The following is a 15,596-nucleotide window of genomic DNA, read 5'->3' as shown; positions in this document are numbered from 1 at the left end:
TTTTCTTAAAATTGAAATTTAAAAAAGATTTTTAACTACTAAATTGCTGAAAGCAAACATATACACGTGTGTGTGTGTGTGTGTGTGTGTGTGTCACCATCAATGAACTATTAAAAGTGAAACTATATGGAGGCAGAAAACCTTGAGTGGAGTATTATTTGACTTTAAAGTTTTCAGCTTTCAAGTCCAAAAAAAATGGACTTTGGTCCTGAATTAAAAACAATAAAATAAAACAAAAAAGACTAACGTTCTAACATTAAAAAAACAAGATTTAGAATTAAACAGATAGGAGTTTGAATTCTGCCTCTAGCTCTTGGTAACCTTGAACCAATCACATTTTCTGACCATGACATTTCCAACCCAATAAATAAAAAATCTGAAATCTCTTCCATTCTGTTACCAAATGTCTTCAAGTTGCTAGCTCAAAATTATGAAGTTTGCAGAGTATTACCTGACTTCTTTAATGAGTCTTACTTCCAAATACCACTATTCCAACACAAAAGCAGCATGGTCCAGGGGAAGCACCCCAATTAGACCCATTAGTGAATCTGAGCTTATTAGCTGTTAGACCTTGGCCCAGGCATTGTACCTCTCTGACCTCCATTTTCTCACTGGAAATAATACCCATCCTGCATAGTTGCTGGGGAGTAAGAGATGCCATGAAAGTGCCTGGCATAGTGCCCAGCACCTAGTACACAATACTCAATACATGGAAATGATGGTTCTCAAGTTATCTTTATAAGTCTTGTTACCATATTTAATATTTAGTCATCTACTCCTTCAGCTTTCTCCATTGGGTATGCTTTCCTCAGTTTTCCTCCCTGTGTTTTCAGAATTGTTTTGTATCTTCATTAGTTTTGCAGAGCAATGATTAATAGATAAATGTACTATTGGTCCATGAATCCTTCTTATCTGCATATGTTTTAATGCTTTCTCACTGCTCTGTTTGCTGCTTTTGGTTTTGACTATTTTTGCAAGATCTTATTAAGTAATTATAATTTTCTTTTAAATTATTTTTTCATAATGAGACTAAGTTATTAAAAGATGATAGTTTTTTTTGTTTTTTGTTTTTTTGTTGTGTGTGTGTGTGTGTGTGTGTGTGTGTGTGTGTGTGGCACTTTTTAAGATACCAGGGTTTTTAGGACCTATTAATTCAATGATAGCATTCACTTGGTACATTTCTAGAGTATACCTACTTCCATGGTGGCCACTGTCTTCCTTTAAATCTTATCTACTACATGTCAAATGGATTCAAGAAACTACAACCAGCTTCATTAAATACCTGCAAATCATAACTTCTTTTAAAATTAAACCCACCTTATAAAAGGACTAATAACTTTACTAGAAAATAGGTCTTTGGACTTTTTCTGGATTTTTCTTTTAGGTTTATATGGACCTGTGATTTCTGAATTCAGATTCTTCCTCTTTTTCTATCCCTAATTTACATTTTCCTTTTTCCCTTCTTCACAAAAGTTTATTTTTGACGCAGTATAGAAAAAAAAAAAACAAAACTATTTTATTATGACCTAAATCTGACCAGAAAAAAAAAAACCCTTTTATAAAACAGCTCTCAGGGGCGCCTGGGTGGCGTAGTCGGTTAAGCGTCCGACTTCAGCCAGGTCACGATCTCGTGGTCCGTGAGTTCGAGCCCCGCGTCAGGCTCTGGGCTGATGGCTCGGAGCCTGGAGCCTGTTTCCGATTCTGTGTCTCCCTCTCTCTCTGCCCCTCCCCCGTTCATGCTCTGTCTCTCTCTGTCCCAAAAAATAAATAAACGTTGAAAAAAAAAATTTTTTTTTAAATAAAACAGCTCTCGACAAATTATTTTGCCAACCTTGTTGCTCTAATATTTATTTATGCTAGTATTATTTCAGCCTCCTTAACACAGATTAGTGAATACAATAATAAAAATATGCTTTTCATCATGTGTATTAAAACAATACCACTTGAATTATGGTTCTACAACTATTTCTTTCCTACAAGTCTTATCTTCAAAGCATGGGGAAAGCTGGAGTTTGGCGTATTTGTTCATAAGAGCAAGGTCAAAGATTCTAAGATTCTATTCTTGAACAGGACTGCTGTTCTACTGTTGTTTTTAAACCACTCAAAAAAGATCTGTAAGACTCGCTGGAGGAGACTAGGTTGCAAATAGAACCAACTAGTACTTGTGTCTGCCATAGATATCCCTTCCTTCCTCCAAGGCTTCTACTGGAAAACAGCATATCCTGTAAAGAACTGGTTGAATTCAGTGAATAGGATCTTTAGTCATGGATATCAGAAAGAAGCAGACTTTAAGAATCCAAAAAATAGCTATTGTTTCATTTTTTGTTCCTCTATGCTTCATCATACAAGTAACAAACCCCTCTAATTAGAGCAAAGGTTAAAATAAAAATGAGCTAGTTAAATGAAACATTCTTACTTGTACTTTAATATTTCAATTAATGAAAATAGACTTCCATGACATACTTCCTTGCCAGAAATGTCGTTACTTGAGGCAAAACACTGGAGGAACAGGAATGTAGGAGACAGGGCCACTTATGGCACAGAAATACTGTGTGGAAATGTGTCTGTGCTCAAATAGAAGCCCAACTAGGCAACATGGAGTAGGTACAATCCATAACATGGGTCATGGCAGAGGTGCTTGTTGTGTTGAGCGACTGGAGGCATAGAAGAAAGCTGGACCAGAGTCTCTGAAGAAAATAAAGGAGCATTGAGACAGCACATTTCCATGGGTTGGCAGGAAGAGGAATTCACAGATGTTTGGGGAGGTGGCGGAGAAAACAAGAATAAACCAGGCTTACTTCAGTCAGCAGGCTCACCCATCTCCAAATGTGCTGCTTCTTGTGCTGCACCATTTTCTGTCAAATAGAAAGTATCTGACTACCCTAGCTGCTAACAAACAGGTACCATCTTGGACTAATTACCTGGAACAAATGTTCCCTGAGAAGGGTAAATACGACAGTTAAAACCTAGTAACCTCGACATAAGATGACAGCAAATGGGGATTGCTAAAACCAGAGAAGACCATGGAAGACCCTATATTATGTATCGATCCAGAGACAAAGCTAAAAACTACAGAGAGAATTCCTGGTTATTAGAATTACCTAATAAGAAAATATGCCACTCTGTCTAGTAGTGAGCTGCCTATCGCTGAGAGTGTTCAATGGGAGGTGGCCATGTGGAATAGGAGATTCTTGCAACAGCTAGAACAGCATGAATGGTTTTTAAGACCTACTCCAACCCTATGAGTATGCTATGACTAATCAACCTACTACAAAGTATGGACGGTATTCTTTCTCAGGGATACAGTCATGAACCTAAGAGTCCCTGGCAAAGTAAAGGAACAGTGATCAGCATCAGTAATGGAAATAATGGAGATGACTGGGCCATACTCCTCAATTTCTCCTCCCAAACAGGTTGAAAAGGTGAGCATCATATTCCAGATTTCTATCCTTCTACTATTCTTTCCCCTCTCCTCCACTTCCAAAGGCAAAAAGCTTTGTTCATGCTGAAAGCCACAGTATAACCACAGAAAATAAAAAATCTTTGGATGATGATATACTATTATTCTTTTCTCAGCAAAATGAAATTGCATTACCCCGTGCAGTGGGCTGGGCTGCAAAGCTTAATGGCACACATTCATTTATCAGAACCAGGCTCACGCTCCCCCATACGTGGAGCACCCAGCACTGTGCAGGTGTATGCAAAAATCCAGTTCCTACAAGTCAATTTTACCTTAAGATCTAAGGGACTATACATGCCTGTACTGGTTTGTTCAGTAAAGTCAAACAGTACAGAAGAGAATGCAAAATTCACATGAGTTTTTAAGATTAAATACAAGATTTTACAGAAAGTGCTTGCTTATATGGGAGTCTTTGTTTTATTTACGAGGATATTTACGGATCCCTGAAGAAATACATTCTTCTCCACAATAGGATACTTTGGTTAAAAAAAAAAAAAAAAGTCTCGTAAGCAGACTTTTTCCATGACCTTTTAGATAATGATTCTTGCCTTCTCTTTTTGGTTTTCCTATACAAAGTCCAGAAAGAAGGAGATTAGTCCCTGAAGATAAACTGTGCTCAAAGCCAGCTTTAAGAATGGTTCCAAGTAATTTTGGTTTAGCTTTTCTAGGTCATAACCTTCCCCTAGTCACACAACTCCTGAGTTCTTCAAATTCTTCATATAGATATTTAAATGCATTAACTTTCAGATTCTTCCCCCCAAAAATCTCAAAGTTATACATAAACACAGAGGTACACAAAGCTGCTTTTCAAATCCTTATACTCAAAGCAGGAGAGTATCTATGAAAACCTCCCAGCCCTGCATATACACATGAAGTATGATTTGGGAACAGGGCCAGCTACCAAGAGCAAGCCTTACCTGGGTATAGGTGAGACAAGCAGCCTGCTCTGTGTCTGATTTGAGAATGTGGAAAACACTCCTTACTATTCAGTTATGGTGGCTGAAGTTTTAAGCTCTGGTTCAAGCATTACCACGTGCTCATAAGCTTGTGCAGCAAGAAGGCATTACTGTGCCCAATGTACACATGACAAAACTGAGGATGGGTATGAAAGTTGCCCAAGCCAAGTGCTGAACTTACAAGCAACATGACTAGGATTCAAACTCAGGTCTGACTTCAAAGTCATATCTTTTTTTTTTTTTTAACCATAGGTCTTTTTTTCTCACTGTATCATTCTGCCTCTTCCTTCTAATCTGCCGTTTTCTTTAAACACTTTGCTTATTACAATAATCACTAGATTGCTTGTCATCCACCTGAAGTTCCATTTGAGGCTTTAATTTCCTATTAGCAATTGTGATGTGGGGTTAGGGTGGCAAAGCATGGCTGCTTTGTTCTCAGAGAATCTTCTACAGTGTTGGGATTATTTAACTGCTATTAGGGCATAATCGATGCTTCAGCTGTCCGTAGGAGGGTCTGACACAAAAGCACCCATGTATCAGTCAGACCCATCTAAGCTCTAGCATTTATAGCTCTCTTTCCTTAACAGGTACAGTTTTCTGGTCACAGCTGGAACTCTGCTTATTTGTGTGTAGTGGGGCAAGGTTAATAGCCACGAAAGAAGTAGCCTAAATCTTCCCTGCAGTAAGACCAAAAGGTGCCTTAGCTGTTCCTATTACATTTAGATAGACAAGACACCCTCCCTGTCAATCTGTCCTGGGTAGAATAAAATGGAAAACAAATGATCCAAATTGATTTTTATTTTCAGTATCTCTGGATCCAGATATAAGGCTATCTTATTCCAAGAGGTACTATATCACCACAAAACACCTTTTTCTGGCTTAAAAAAAAAAATCATTGATTCTCTCTTTTCTTTGAATCTAACAATTTCTAAAAACTGTCCATTTTTCTCTTTTACTCCACACTAATAGCTTCACTCTATGTCTGACCTCTTCATGAAACGTCATTGTAATTTCGCCAATGTTTTCTCTGACTAGATTATTTACTCCACGCCCCTCATAACTCCTGTTTATAGTTTGGTAGCCCTGTCAAAGTCAGTTTCACTGCTCATTTCAGATAGGCACTCAGCCAATATATTGCCAATAACACTCACTCTTGTGCTAACTTAAAATACACAGAGCAGCTTGCCAAGTTTCCTTATTTGGCAAGAAGGTCCCTCAGTTCCCAAGATCTTTGACCATCCATTTTTAGATCCAAATCCTCCTGCTTAATATTTGGATATTTCTCTCTTTGTCTCTCTTTAATGTGTCTTATGTGTCCCCTAAAAGAGTAAGAAGAGATCAATCATCTTTCCTTTCCTAGACAAGGGCCCTTGTCATTGCACGGTGGTCATTCACTCTGGAATTATTACCATTATGACTTCTGATTTCAATAATATCTTCCAGGTTAAAAAAAATTCGAGAAAAGTTATAGTAGGAATTATGCTGTGAAAGACTAAGAGTACACGTTGCTTTAGAAGACCATTTTCCTCTACCTTAATTCACTGTTTCCAAACAAACCAAATTCACGTTCATTTGCAATCTCCCAAATCTCTCACTACTGTAGCCGGAACTTTAAACAATGGCCAAAACCATAATTAAAATGTAGCTGTCACATACTTTTTTTTGAAAATCGAAAAACGACATGAAATTTCACTGTGGAGATGTAGGCCTACTACAAAGAAATCATTAACTGTCTTGAATCACCTGTTTATTTTTGTCTTTAAAAGTGACTGTGGGTTGAGATCCACTGAATCCTGACTGCTCACTTCAACTGAGGTCAGGAAAGCAAGAAGGCTCCCGGTAAAACAGGTTCGGGGATAAAACAGGAATATACTTCAGCAACCATCTGAGGCGATTCTAATACACCATTATTAATCGAGAGCTGCTTATTGTAGTATCATCCAGAGCGGGCCACTAAACGATGTTGCTTTCGTTATTAACAAAAATACTAATTAAGTCCTCCATAAACAGTGCTTATGAGAGATCTCGAGGCACATCAGAAACGCACATTTGCAGCAGTCTTAACAATGGGCTGCCCCGTTTTTTAGGCAATTCGAAGCCATCTCGCCGGGTCTGTATCAAAGTCGGTCTGCAAGCTGTCAGGAGCAAGCGAGGCGTGGCGGCGGCCTCAGCGCTGCCCTGCCGGCCTGGGCCAGGTCGCGGGGCCCGCGGACCGGGGGACGCCATGGGGGTCGCCGAGGGACACCCGGGTAGGGTGGGGGCTACCCTCGCCGGTGGCAGAAAGGGCCGCTGGAGGATGCGGGCGGCGCGGGCGGCGCGAGCCGCACGCTGTCCCGGGGAGGGCCGCTCGAGGTGGAAGAAGCCGCCCAGGCCGGGTGGAAAGCAGAAGTTAGTGGTCTCTCCTCGCAAGCACAGCCCTCTGCTGGGAAGTGGCCCGCGCCCTGCCCTGATTTGGAAGACTCGGTTTCGCCTCCCAGAGGTGCCGGCTCGCCCGCTGAGAAGCCGGCGCTCGGGCCCCGGGGTCGCGGGCTCGGCCGGCAGGGGGCCCGGCGCTCGGCGAGGGGAAGCGGCGGCCCCCGACGCCCAGCGCAGGGCCGAGAAAGCCCCACACGCGGCGCCCGCCCTTCCGGGCGCCAACTTCTGCGTGGGACCGGTCCGAACTTGGGGCCCTCTGGGCCGCGGCGCGGAACTCCGCGGGCGACGGGAACGCTCGCTCCGGCCGCAGCCGCCCGGAGGGCCCTGGGTCGGGGAGGGTGCCCAGCGGGGCCCCGCAGGCCGTCAGGGCCTCGGCCCCGAGACGCCGGGAGACTCGCGAGCGCGAGGGGCCTCCAACCCACCTCGCTCTCCGCGGCCTCCGGCCTGGCCCTTACCTGGCTTCCGGGCCGGGCGCGAGCGGCAGCCGGGGGCGCCGAGGCCCGCGCGCGGCGAGGGCAGGGACGGCGACCGGGGGTCGAGAGGACGGCGGCCCGCGCGGCTCCCACGCTTCCGCCCGAGTCAGGAGTTGAACATTCCGCCTCTCCGCCCCGCGCCAATGAGGAAGACAGTCGCGACAACAGCACCACCTACCTCCGAGCGCGGAACGGCCGGGCTTCCCTGCCCGCGCCGCTGCTCAGACTAGCGGGCCGGCGGGGCGTGGGGAAGCGCTCGGGCCTCCCGGGCCTGCACCCCCGAGAGCTCCGTCCGCCCCGGCAGCCTCCGCAGCCCCGGATGGAGGAGCTGAGCGGGGAGCGCACTAGCCCTGCAGCGCGTGGAGGGGAGAGGGAGGCGTGCCTGTGGACCTCTCGGTAGCTTCACCTCATTTTAACAAGTTGACCCCACTTGTATGGTCAAGTCAGTCCTTTTCCACAAATATTTACTGTGTCAGAGGCGCTGGGAGTACAAAGAGATGGGAGGCTGCTTCATACCTTGCAGGAGTTAATTATCTAGTTGGGAAGGAAGGGCACAGACCTGGAAAGATGTTTCTAGGAGATAGGGCTGAAGGCTGCCGTGATGGAACCGTAAGTAAATACCTACGGAATTGTGAGGAGGGGTCATGGTCTGCTGCCCTGGTTGGTGACTTTAACAAAACTGAGTTCAGATGAGAGGACTAGAATCCTTTTCACGTGTGAGCAACAGGTGGTAAAAGGTATTGGGAAGAAAAGTGATTGTTGATTGGGAAGGATGATTCTGTGGAGGAAAAGTGAGCCGAGGTCGCAAAGGTACTGGCAGCATTATCCAGGGGTTTGAGTTTGGGGTTTATTATCCATGGGCACTGGGGAACTGTGGAGAACTAGAATCATTAAAATAGGTGTTTGTGTCTGAACAGTGATTTAGAGAGAGAGAGAGAGAGAGAGAGAGAGAGAGAGAGAGAGAGAGAGAGAGAGCGCGCAGCCCACATGGTTGTAGGATGTGTTGCTAGAGCAAAACTGGGAGGCAGCATGAGAGGTCAATATTGTCACAAGGTGGTAATAGGATTCTGAGGACCTGAGCAAGAGTGTACAAAATGGAACCCGAAAAGGAGGAATGGAATTGAGAGCCATGTTTCAGGAAGAGGCCACAGAAACTGGGGAGGTAGAAGAGAAGAAGGAAAGAGTCAGAGATGATGCCAAAGTGTCAGACCTGGATGACTGGAAGAAGGATGGTGTCATTGACAGAAATAGGGATGTGTGGGGGAGAAGCTGGCTTCCTGTTGAGTTCCAGGTCATGGGAGGAAAAACAGGTAGAGATGCAGCGGTTGAAATATGAAACAGAGATTCAGAAAAGAGGTCATGAGAGAAATACAATTGTAAGTCATCAGCCAGTTGAAGATATGAAAGCGGAGGGATGGGGGAACATGAGCTAAACACACAACTCTCTAGCCTGTTGTTTAAATTACTGAATTTTCCCTGTGGTGAGAACTCAGAATTTCGGCACTGATGGAGTCTATTTTGGTAACTGAGAAATTGCGATTGATGAAAACTGTCATGCTAACAAAATTACTGTTGTAGGTGATCACATAATTCTAAAAATCATCTAAACATTAAAGAGTAAAGTAAGACTTCAGGATGGACCCAGGCATAACATGACTCCAGTCACTCTACCTCACCTTCGAAGGCACTGCACTGTGACGGAAAGGACACTGGGAATCAGAGACCTGGCTCCTGTTTAGTCCTGCCACTTATTAGTTGAGGTACTTTGCTAGACAGGCTACAGTTTTCTCCTCTGCAAAATAAGAAGGCCCAGTTAGATGTTAGCCCCAGGCTCTAGCTTTAAACCTGAATGTATTACTTTAAATTTGGAGCACGTGCCTTAAGAGTCTTCATATTTTTACCACATCCCCTTTCCTACCCATCCATTTTTCCTTCATTCTGTTTTCCTTACTTAATTAGGTGAAGAGACTAACCAGCAGGAACAGTGAACACTCAAGAGTAGTTTCACAAGTCTGCTTAAATGATCATCTGGTAGGCATTCTCTCGTCTTCCCAATTAGGTTGCAAGTTCCTTGAGGTCATATCTTATATTCTGTCCGTAGCTGAAATAAATACATAGTTGTGTGATAAACTGGTTGCCTCAAGTCTGACTCTTCTTTGGTCAAGCTGCCCTTTTCCTTATGACTATATTGATCTCTTTGGGCCCCAGACCTAATAAATAAAGTCTAGTGCTTATTCCCATGCCTGACTGACTCTGCTTTTTCAAACTTTCAATTTTTCTTTTTTGTGAGAATATATTGGTTAATTCTCACCTGCATAGCCTTACACATATAAATAGCAATAGAAAAGAGACCTAGTCAAACCTCTCTTATCAAGTCTTCCTATTCCTTTACTTCAAATGTCTCCACACTAAAAATAGATGTACTCTCAGCAGTGGGGTGGATTGGGAGTCCTTAGCACCCTCTTATATCCAAGAACACCCTCCAAAATAAATATGCAATGTCAGTAAAAAACAGTATATTTGCTATGCAAATAGAGCTTACAGAAAAAAGTCTTCTGGTCCTCCATTCAGATCATTGTCCCTATGCTCCCCTTGAATAGAAATTCTGGGACTGTCACCAGCTATCAGTAGATCAGAGAAGTGCAGACATAAATTCTATTAAGGATAGAAGGAAAGGCAATTTACAAGGAAGAAAGCATTCTGATTATCCTTCCCTCCCTTTGTAGTGACCAGAGCTCTGAGGCACGCTCTGGGTACTCTGAGGTACCCAGGAGCATTTTCTTTAGCCATCTCAGTCTCCCATTGCAGACTGTGAGTAGTCTCACCATAGCTAAGAATGACCAGCTTTTACACAACGATTGGTGTTCTACCTCCTGCACCACTCTGGGAAATGAAGGCACATGGTCACACATCCTTTAAGATAAGCGACCATTACCTTCAAATCACAAATGAAGCCCAGGTCACTGTTGGAACTTAGCTTTCACATCTAACATAAGGACTTACGAGTTCACAGGAATATTTCAGGTACCAAACCTGCTTAGGTGTTCCCAGGGCATGAAAGGAGCAAGCAGAAGGGAAAGAAGAGAAATAGGAGACTTTTGCAAAATGTGTTCCACTGGCATTTACTGAACGGCAGGCACTGTGCTGAGCCGCTGATTGTAACAGTGACCAAGACGTGGTCTCTGTTCTCACGGAGTTTGCTGAGCGCAGTGGAAAAGCCAGAAAAGACACAAGTGATTATATTGTGGTGTGCTCTTAAGAGGGCAAAGATGTGGGATTACAGCAGGGCACCTAACACAATTCTGAGAGGTCAAAGAAACCCTACGTCCATAGGAGAAGAATGAAGTGAATTTACTGGACAAAAAGATGGGAAAAGTATCACAAGCAAAGGGAACAGTAAGTACAAAGGCCCAAGAACATTTAACAAGTTCAAGGAGTAAATCCTTCGGATATCTGAGTAAAGCCATGGCCAGGAGGGAGTAGTAGTTCTCATGATGGTAGAAACAGTGGCAGCCGTAGCAACAAGAAAAATAATCATGATAATAGTAACAGTGATGGCTAGTATTTACTGAGAGCTCATGTGCTGTGCACTGAGCTAAGAGTTTTCCACACACTCTCCATCATCACCATCTTATCAGGCAGTTTGAATCATCATCCTACACGGTAGGGCAGGAAAAAGCCTTGGAAAGCTTTAGCAGCTTGTCTTCCCTCGGGGAGCAAGAGATGGACTTTAGAGCTTGTTCTTTTAGATTAAGCAATTCTGCCACATTTTGGTCTCAGGACTCCTTTACACCCTAAATGAGTGCTTGAGGGTGCCAAACAGTTTTTGTTTATGTAAATTCTATCAATATTTATCACATTAGAAATCAAAACAGAAATCTCTGTATTTAAAATTCACTTATGCTTGCTTAAATAACATGTTTTAATGAAAAACAAATATTGTCCAAAAAAAAAAAGTAGCGAGAAGAGTGTCATTGTTTTCTACTTTTTGCAAACCTCTCTAATGTCTGGCCTAAAAGAAGAAAGCTGGATTCTCATATCTGCATCTGCATTTCCTGTATTCCAGTATCACACCACACGTACCCTTTGGGAGAGCCCACTGGAGTGGATACTCGTAAGAGAGTGAAAATAACATCTTAGCATCTTTAGGAGATGAGATTTGACTTTACAGGTGCACTAAAGAGGTTCCCAGAAGGACACTTAGAGAACTGCTATTTTAGAGAGTCTGAGGTGCTCCTTGAGCTGGAGGGAATCCATCCCTTTGTGTCCTGCGTGCCTCAAGACGCAGCATCACCAGTCAGCTGCCCGGAACAGGAAAGAGCATTTTGCTAGACCTCAGGAATCTGGGACATGGTATCAGGCTATCCCTAGGCAGCTGTCACTTGCTTGGGATCATACTGCCTGATGGTCATGCGAGATGATAAAAGCCTACATACCCGGGTCTTGAGTTGTATGCACTGCTTACTCTCTATTCTTTGCTGTGCTATTCTTCTTCAATATCCAAGATCTAAAATGTGACTGAACGATAACTGAGCTTGTTATACCCTTTCAGCATTGGGCCTCGCCATCTCTCCTGTTGGCCCTTAGCCCTACTTTACTGCAAGAAACTCATATGCTTCTTCCCCAAATATGTAACAGTTGATATGATTTTCTGGCAAGATCCTAGAGTTATTATTAAATGCCAGGATTCGATGAAGAGCTGGTAATTGCTTTGAATGTGAACACCAAGAACCGGCATGGATTCACTGAAATCAAGACGTACCAGACAAACCTAGTCTTCTCTGCTGGAATCACGGAGGACAATGAGGACTTCTTCAGTGAAACATGACAAAATCAGAAGGGGATTTTAATGACAGCATAATACAGTAAATTGCTGTCAGATGGACAACAGCTTCAAAGGTATACTCCAGAAATACTGGTGTCACTTAGGGTACAGTGTTCCCTTACAAAGGCTTTCTAATGGTACATTGCTGGCCTTTTGTTCTCTATCCTGCCCTGTCCAACTTCTCTGTACTTTGGATGAAGATCCCGGAGGAGTGCCTATCTAATTAGGGAATAACATGTATTTGGAAGGAATATCTAATACAGTATATAGAAGAATCATATCAAAACTCAAAAACCTTTACTCAGCCACTTTTGCTGACACCTCACTGACTGCTAAATCAAGTCCAAGATCCTTAGGGCACATGACCTAATCCAGATTTTCCTCACCAACGTTATCCCCATCTTCATGGGCCTGGCGCTGTCCCTCTCCCAGCACCTCCACCTCCTACCCTGGGTTTTCCTCCATCATTTCTCACTCTCGGCATCACACCTGGCCACCAGGAATACTCTCTCCTCCCTCCATCACACATGTGGCAGTGGCAGATTCCACTCAAGGAGAAGATGAAATCTTAAGGGAAACAGAAAGTGTTATGAAAACAGTCATGTTTCTGAAAATGAGGGTTCTGCTTTAACAGATTCAATAAGCAGACCCAAGCTTTCATCCCCAGATACCTATAGGTTAGCCCCTAGTGAGCTGGTAGGACATTAGAGACACATTACTCAGTTTCTTAGTGTCTCCAGAGCTTCCAGGTAACCCATCTTGCCATTTTTCTAGATAAAGCAAATTGAAAATTAAATTTCCAGACATTCTAGGAAGACCAATGATATTTTCCCATAAGACATTCAGCATATCACAAATTTGTTGGGTTTGGGCACCTGTGATTGAGAAGGAAAACTCTTTTATTTGTTGATATCTGGAAAAGCAAGACTTATATTTCATATGGTAATTATTAGTTCCAATGAATAAATGCTCTTAAACAATCAAGTGACATCAACCAGCTTTTATATAAAATTTTCAAGCATCTGTAGATTTTTCATGGCCCCTCTTCATTGTAAACACTATTAGATGATGATACCAATATGTAATCATGTATCTTCCCTATTTACTACTTATTCCTTTGTCTTCAATATGCAATTTTTAAAAACTATTTTACCTGGTCTCTTTTTTCTTCATTTTGTTTACCTTCCAAAGGCCTGCAAGTGAGCAATATAGTTCTTCTGGTCTGCCTATAGAGGGGATGGAGGGGTAAAGGAATGATTCTTTCCTAGTAGTTGGTCTAGGACCTCTCAAGAGTAGATTAACTAGTTTATTAAAATCAGAAATCCTGATCAAATTTCAAAGTCACTTTTCCATCCACACTTCTTTTATATTATTGTTTCTCAAGTTGAAATTTTTTCAGTGAATATTTTTCTAAGTTCTGTATGCCCTTTTTTTTTTTGCTCCCATTGGCTTTCCCTAACTTTTAAAGGTCCATTTGTATTAAACTCCTGTCCACATTGTTGTTTGTAACACCTTCCAATTTAGTATCATCTGCAAATTTCATTAACATGCTATTTACTCCCTCTTCCAGATCATTAATAAATGCTATTTCTTATGTATTAAATTTTGCGGTCGAATAGATTTAATTTGCTGTTGTAATTTCAATGCATGTTTTCTAAAGATACAATGCAGTTAAGAATGGTCTTAACATAGGCTTAAATCCATCCCCAATTTATAGTTATTTTACTATTATGCAATCCATTTGTGTTCTCTAATCAGCACTGTTGTGAGCTCCATTGAAGCAATAATCTATTGATTTTCTCTTCCCTCTTTTTCAATACAGTCATCATCTTGGCTTTAAATGCACAGCAATAGCAGAGAACTATTGATGTACTCTAATCCACAGCTATTTATAAAAGGAAATTAAGCCTTTTTTCTCAGTGGATATTCTTCCACTGATACAAGAAATATTCTACGTGAAAAAATTAAAACAGTAATATTTTATTTTCCTATGTGTAGTATCAGTGTTCTAAAAAGAGACAGATTCTAGATCTTTTTTTGAGCAAGAGAATGCCCATATATATATATATATATATATATATATTGCGTTCACGTATTAAATATATATAGGATAATATATATATTAGAGTCAGTGTGTGTACATATTTTCTTTTCTTACAAATCTACTCACTGACTCCCTGACTCCTAGAGAATCTGGGGTGACTTTGTTTTTTATCATAGGCTTAGACATGTTACCTTCAAATCAGAGAATGAGGTTCATTAAGTCTTCGCTTCCTTTTATGTCACACATCATCTTACTTATTAGGCCTTCCATCGCACCAGTGTCCATTTTCAATGAGCTGAGGCCTCCTACATGCCACTTATTTCAGTACTTACGTTCACATATTGCAATTTTAAATCATTATGCATGAGATTAATCTTCATGTTCCTACATATCACAGTTCTCCTTACCCCTGGCTATCAGGCAAAAGTAAAAGAGTTGAAAAGCTGGATCATTGTCTTAGTGTTTTACTTTACTAATACAAAGTAAACCTTACCAAACTGTTAAGGCAAACATTTCAAAATAATCATGTCAGGTTTGCAAAATCCTACTGAATTATTTCCTTTGAGTAATCAAACTTCAGTCTCCCTTAACCAACCTTGGCTTGTCTATACAACCAGTTTATCTGCATCATTTTTCCACTTTCCATTTTTAGTTGCATAAACCCCTCTAACAAGTTTCAGTGTGTTAGATTATACAGCTTGTGATCTATAACAAACATCCCCAGACTCTGAGGGAAGTTGCATCAGATGTATCTCCAGATGATTCAGATTATTACTGGTCCCAAGGGATCTAGATACAACAATATTTAGTGTTAACATCCTATGAATGAAGCTTATAGGTATTCTCAAAGTCACAGGTTTTACTTCGGTAGTCTTATCTCTAATGTGTATGTAGATGGGGATCAAATTCAAGCTCTCACCCTTTCCCAGACTCTTAGGCAAATCAAGGTTGGAACTTGAGTGGTCTTAGTATATGAGAACTTGATAACTTGATGGATCCCTTGAGACAGATGTTAGTGACAACTTCAAAGTATCTAAAACTCAATGATGAAGCTTCTCAATGCAATATAGCATAGGGACAAAGAACATGGGCTTGGGAATTAAATAGACCGGGGCTGAGGTATGCTGCTTATGACCTGTGTGACCTTGGGTATTTTATTCAGCCTCTCTGAGCCTTGGTTTCTTCATCTGTAAAATTGTGACCATAATAGGGTTTGTTTGTGTGTGTGTATGTTTGGATTAAATAAGTAAATATATATATATATATATATATATATAGTGTTTAAACCAGGACCTGGTTCAGAATTAGTGTTCAGTAAAACTATGTATTATTCTTATTACTATTAGTCATGTTCCACATTCTAAATATTTGCTATCATTACTACTATTATTATTATTATTCAGTTACTGAATTATTTCTGTTT

At 41.6% G+C, this 15,596-nt stretch overlaps 1 protein-coding gene across 6 annotated transcripts in view; it reads right to left on the bottom strand.

The window, feature by feature from the left end:
* The window catches only part of MAP3K20 (mitogen-activated protein kinase kinase kinase 20), a 184,714-nt gene extending 177,077 nt beyond the window's left edge, over window positions 1-7,637 (bottom strand). For 4 of the 6 annotated variants that reach the window (XR_008295443.1, XM_053215298.1, XM_053215300.1 and 1 more), the window contains exon 1: window positions 7,287-7,417. The gene's annotated coding sequence lies outside the window, so the exon portion shown is untranslated. Of the gene's footprint in view, window positions 1-7,286; window positions 7,457-7,482 lie in introns of those variants that run through there. The other 2 variants (XM_027055471.2, XM_027055472.2) reach the window with 2 other exon arrangements.
* Between the last annotated feature and the right edge of the window lie 7,959 nt (window positions 7,638-15,596).

The sequence above is a fragment of the Acinonyx jubatus genome, chromosome C1 (genome assembly GCF_027475565.1).
Source record: "Acinonyx jubatus isolate Ajub_Pintada_27869175 chromosome C1, VMU_Ajub_asm_v1.0, whole genome shotgun sequence".
Classification (NCBI taxonomy): domain Eukaryota; kingdom Metazoa; phylum Chordata; class Mammalia; order Carnivora; family Felidae; genus Acinonyx; species Acinonyx jubatus.
Note: the sequence above shows the minus strand (reverse complement) of the source record. Positions and strands in the feature narration are given on the sequence as shown.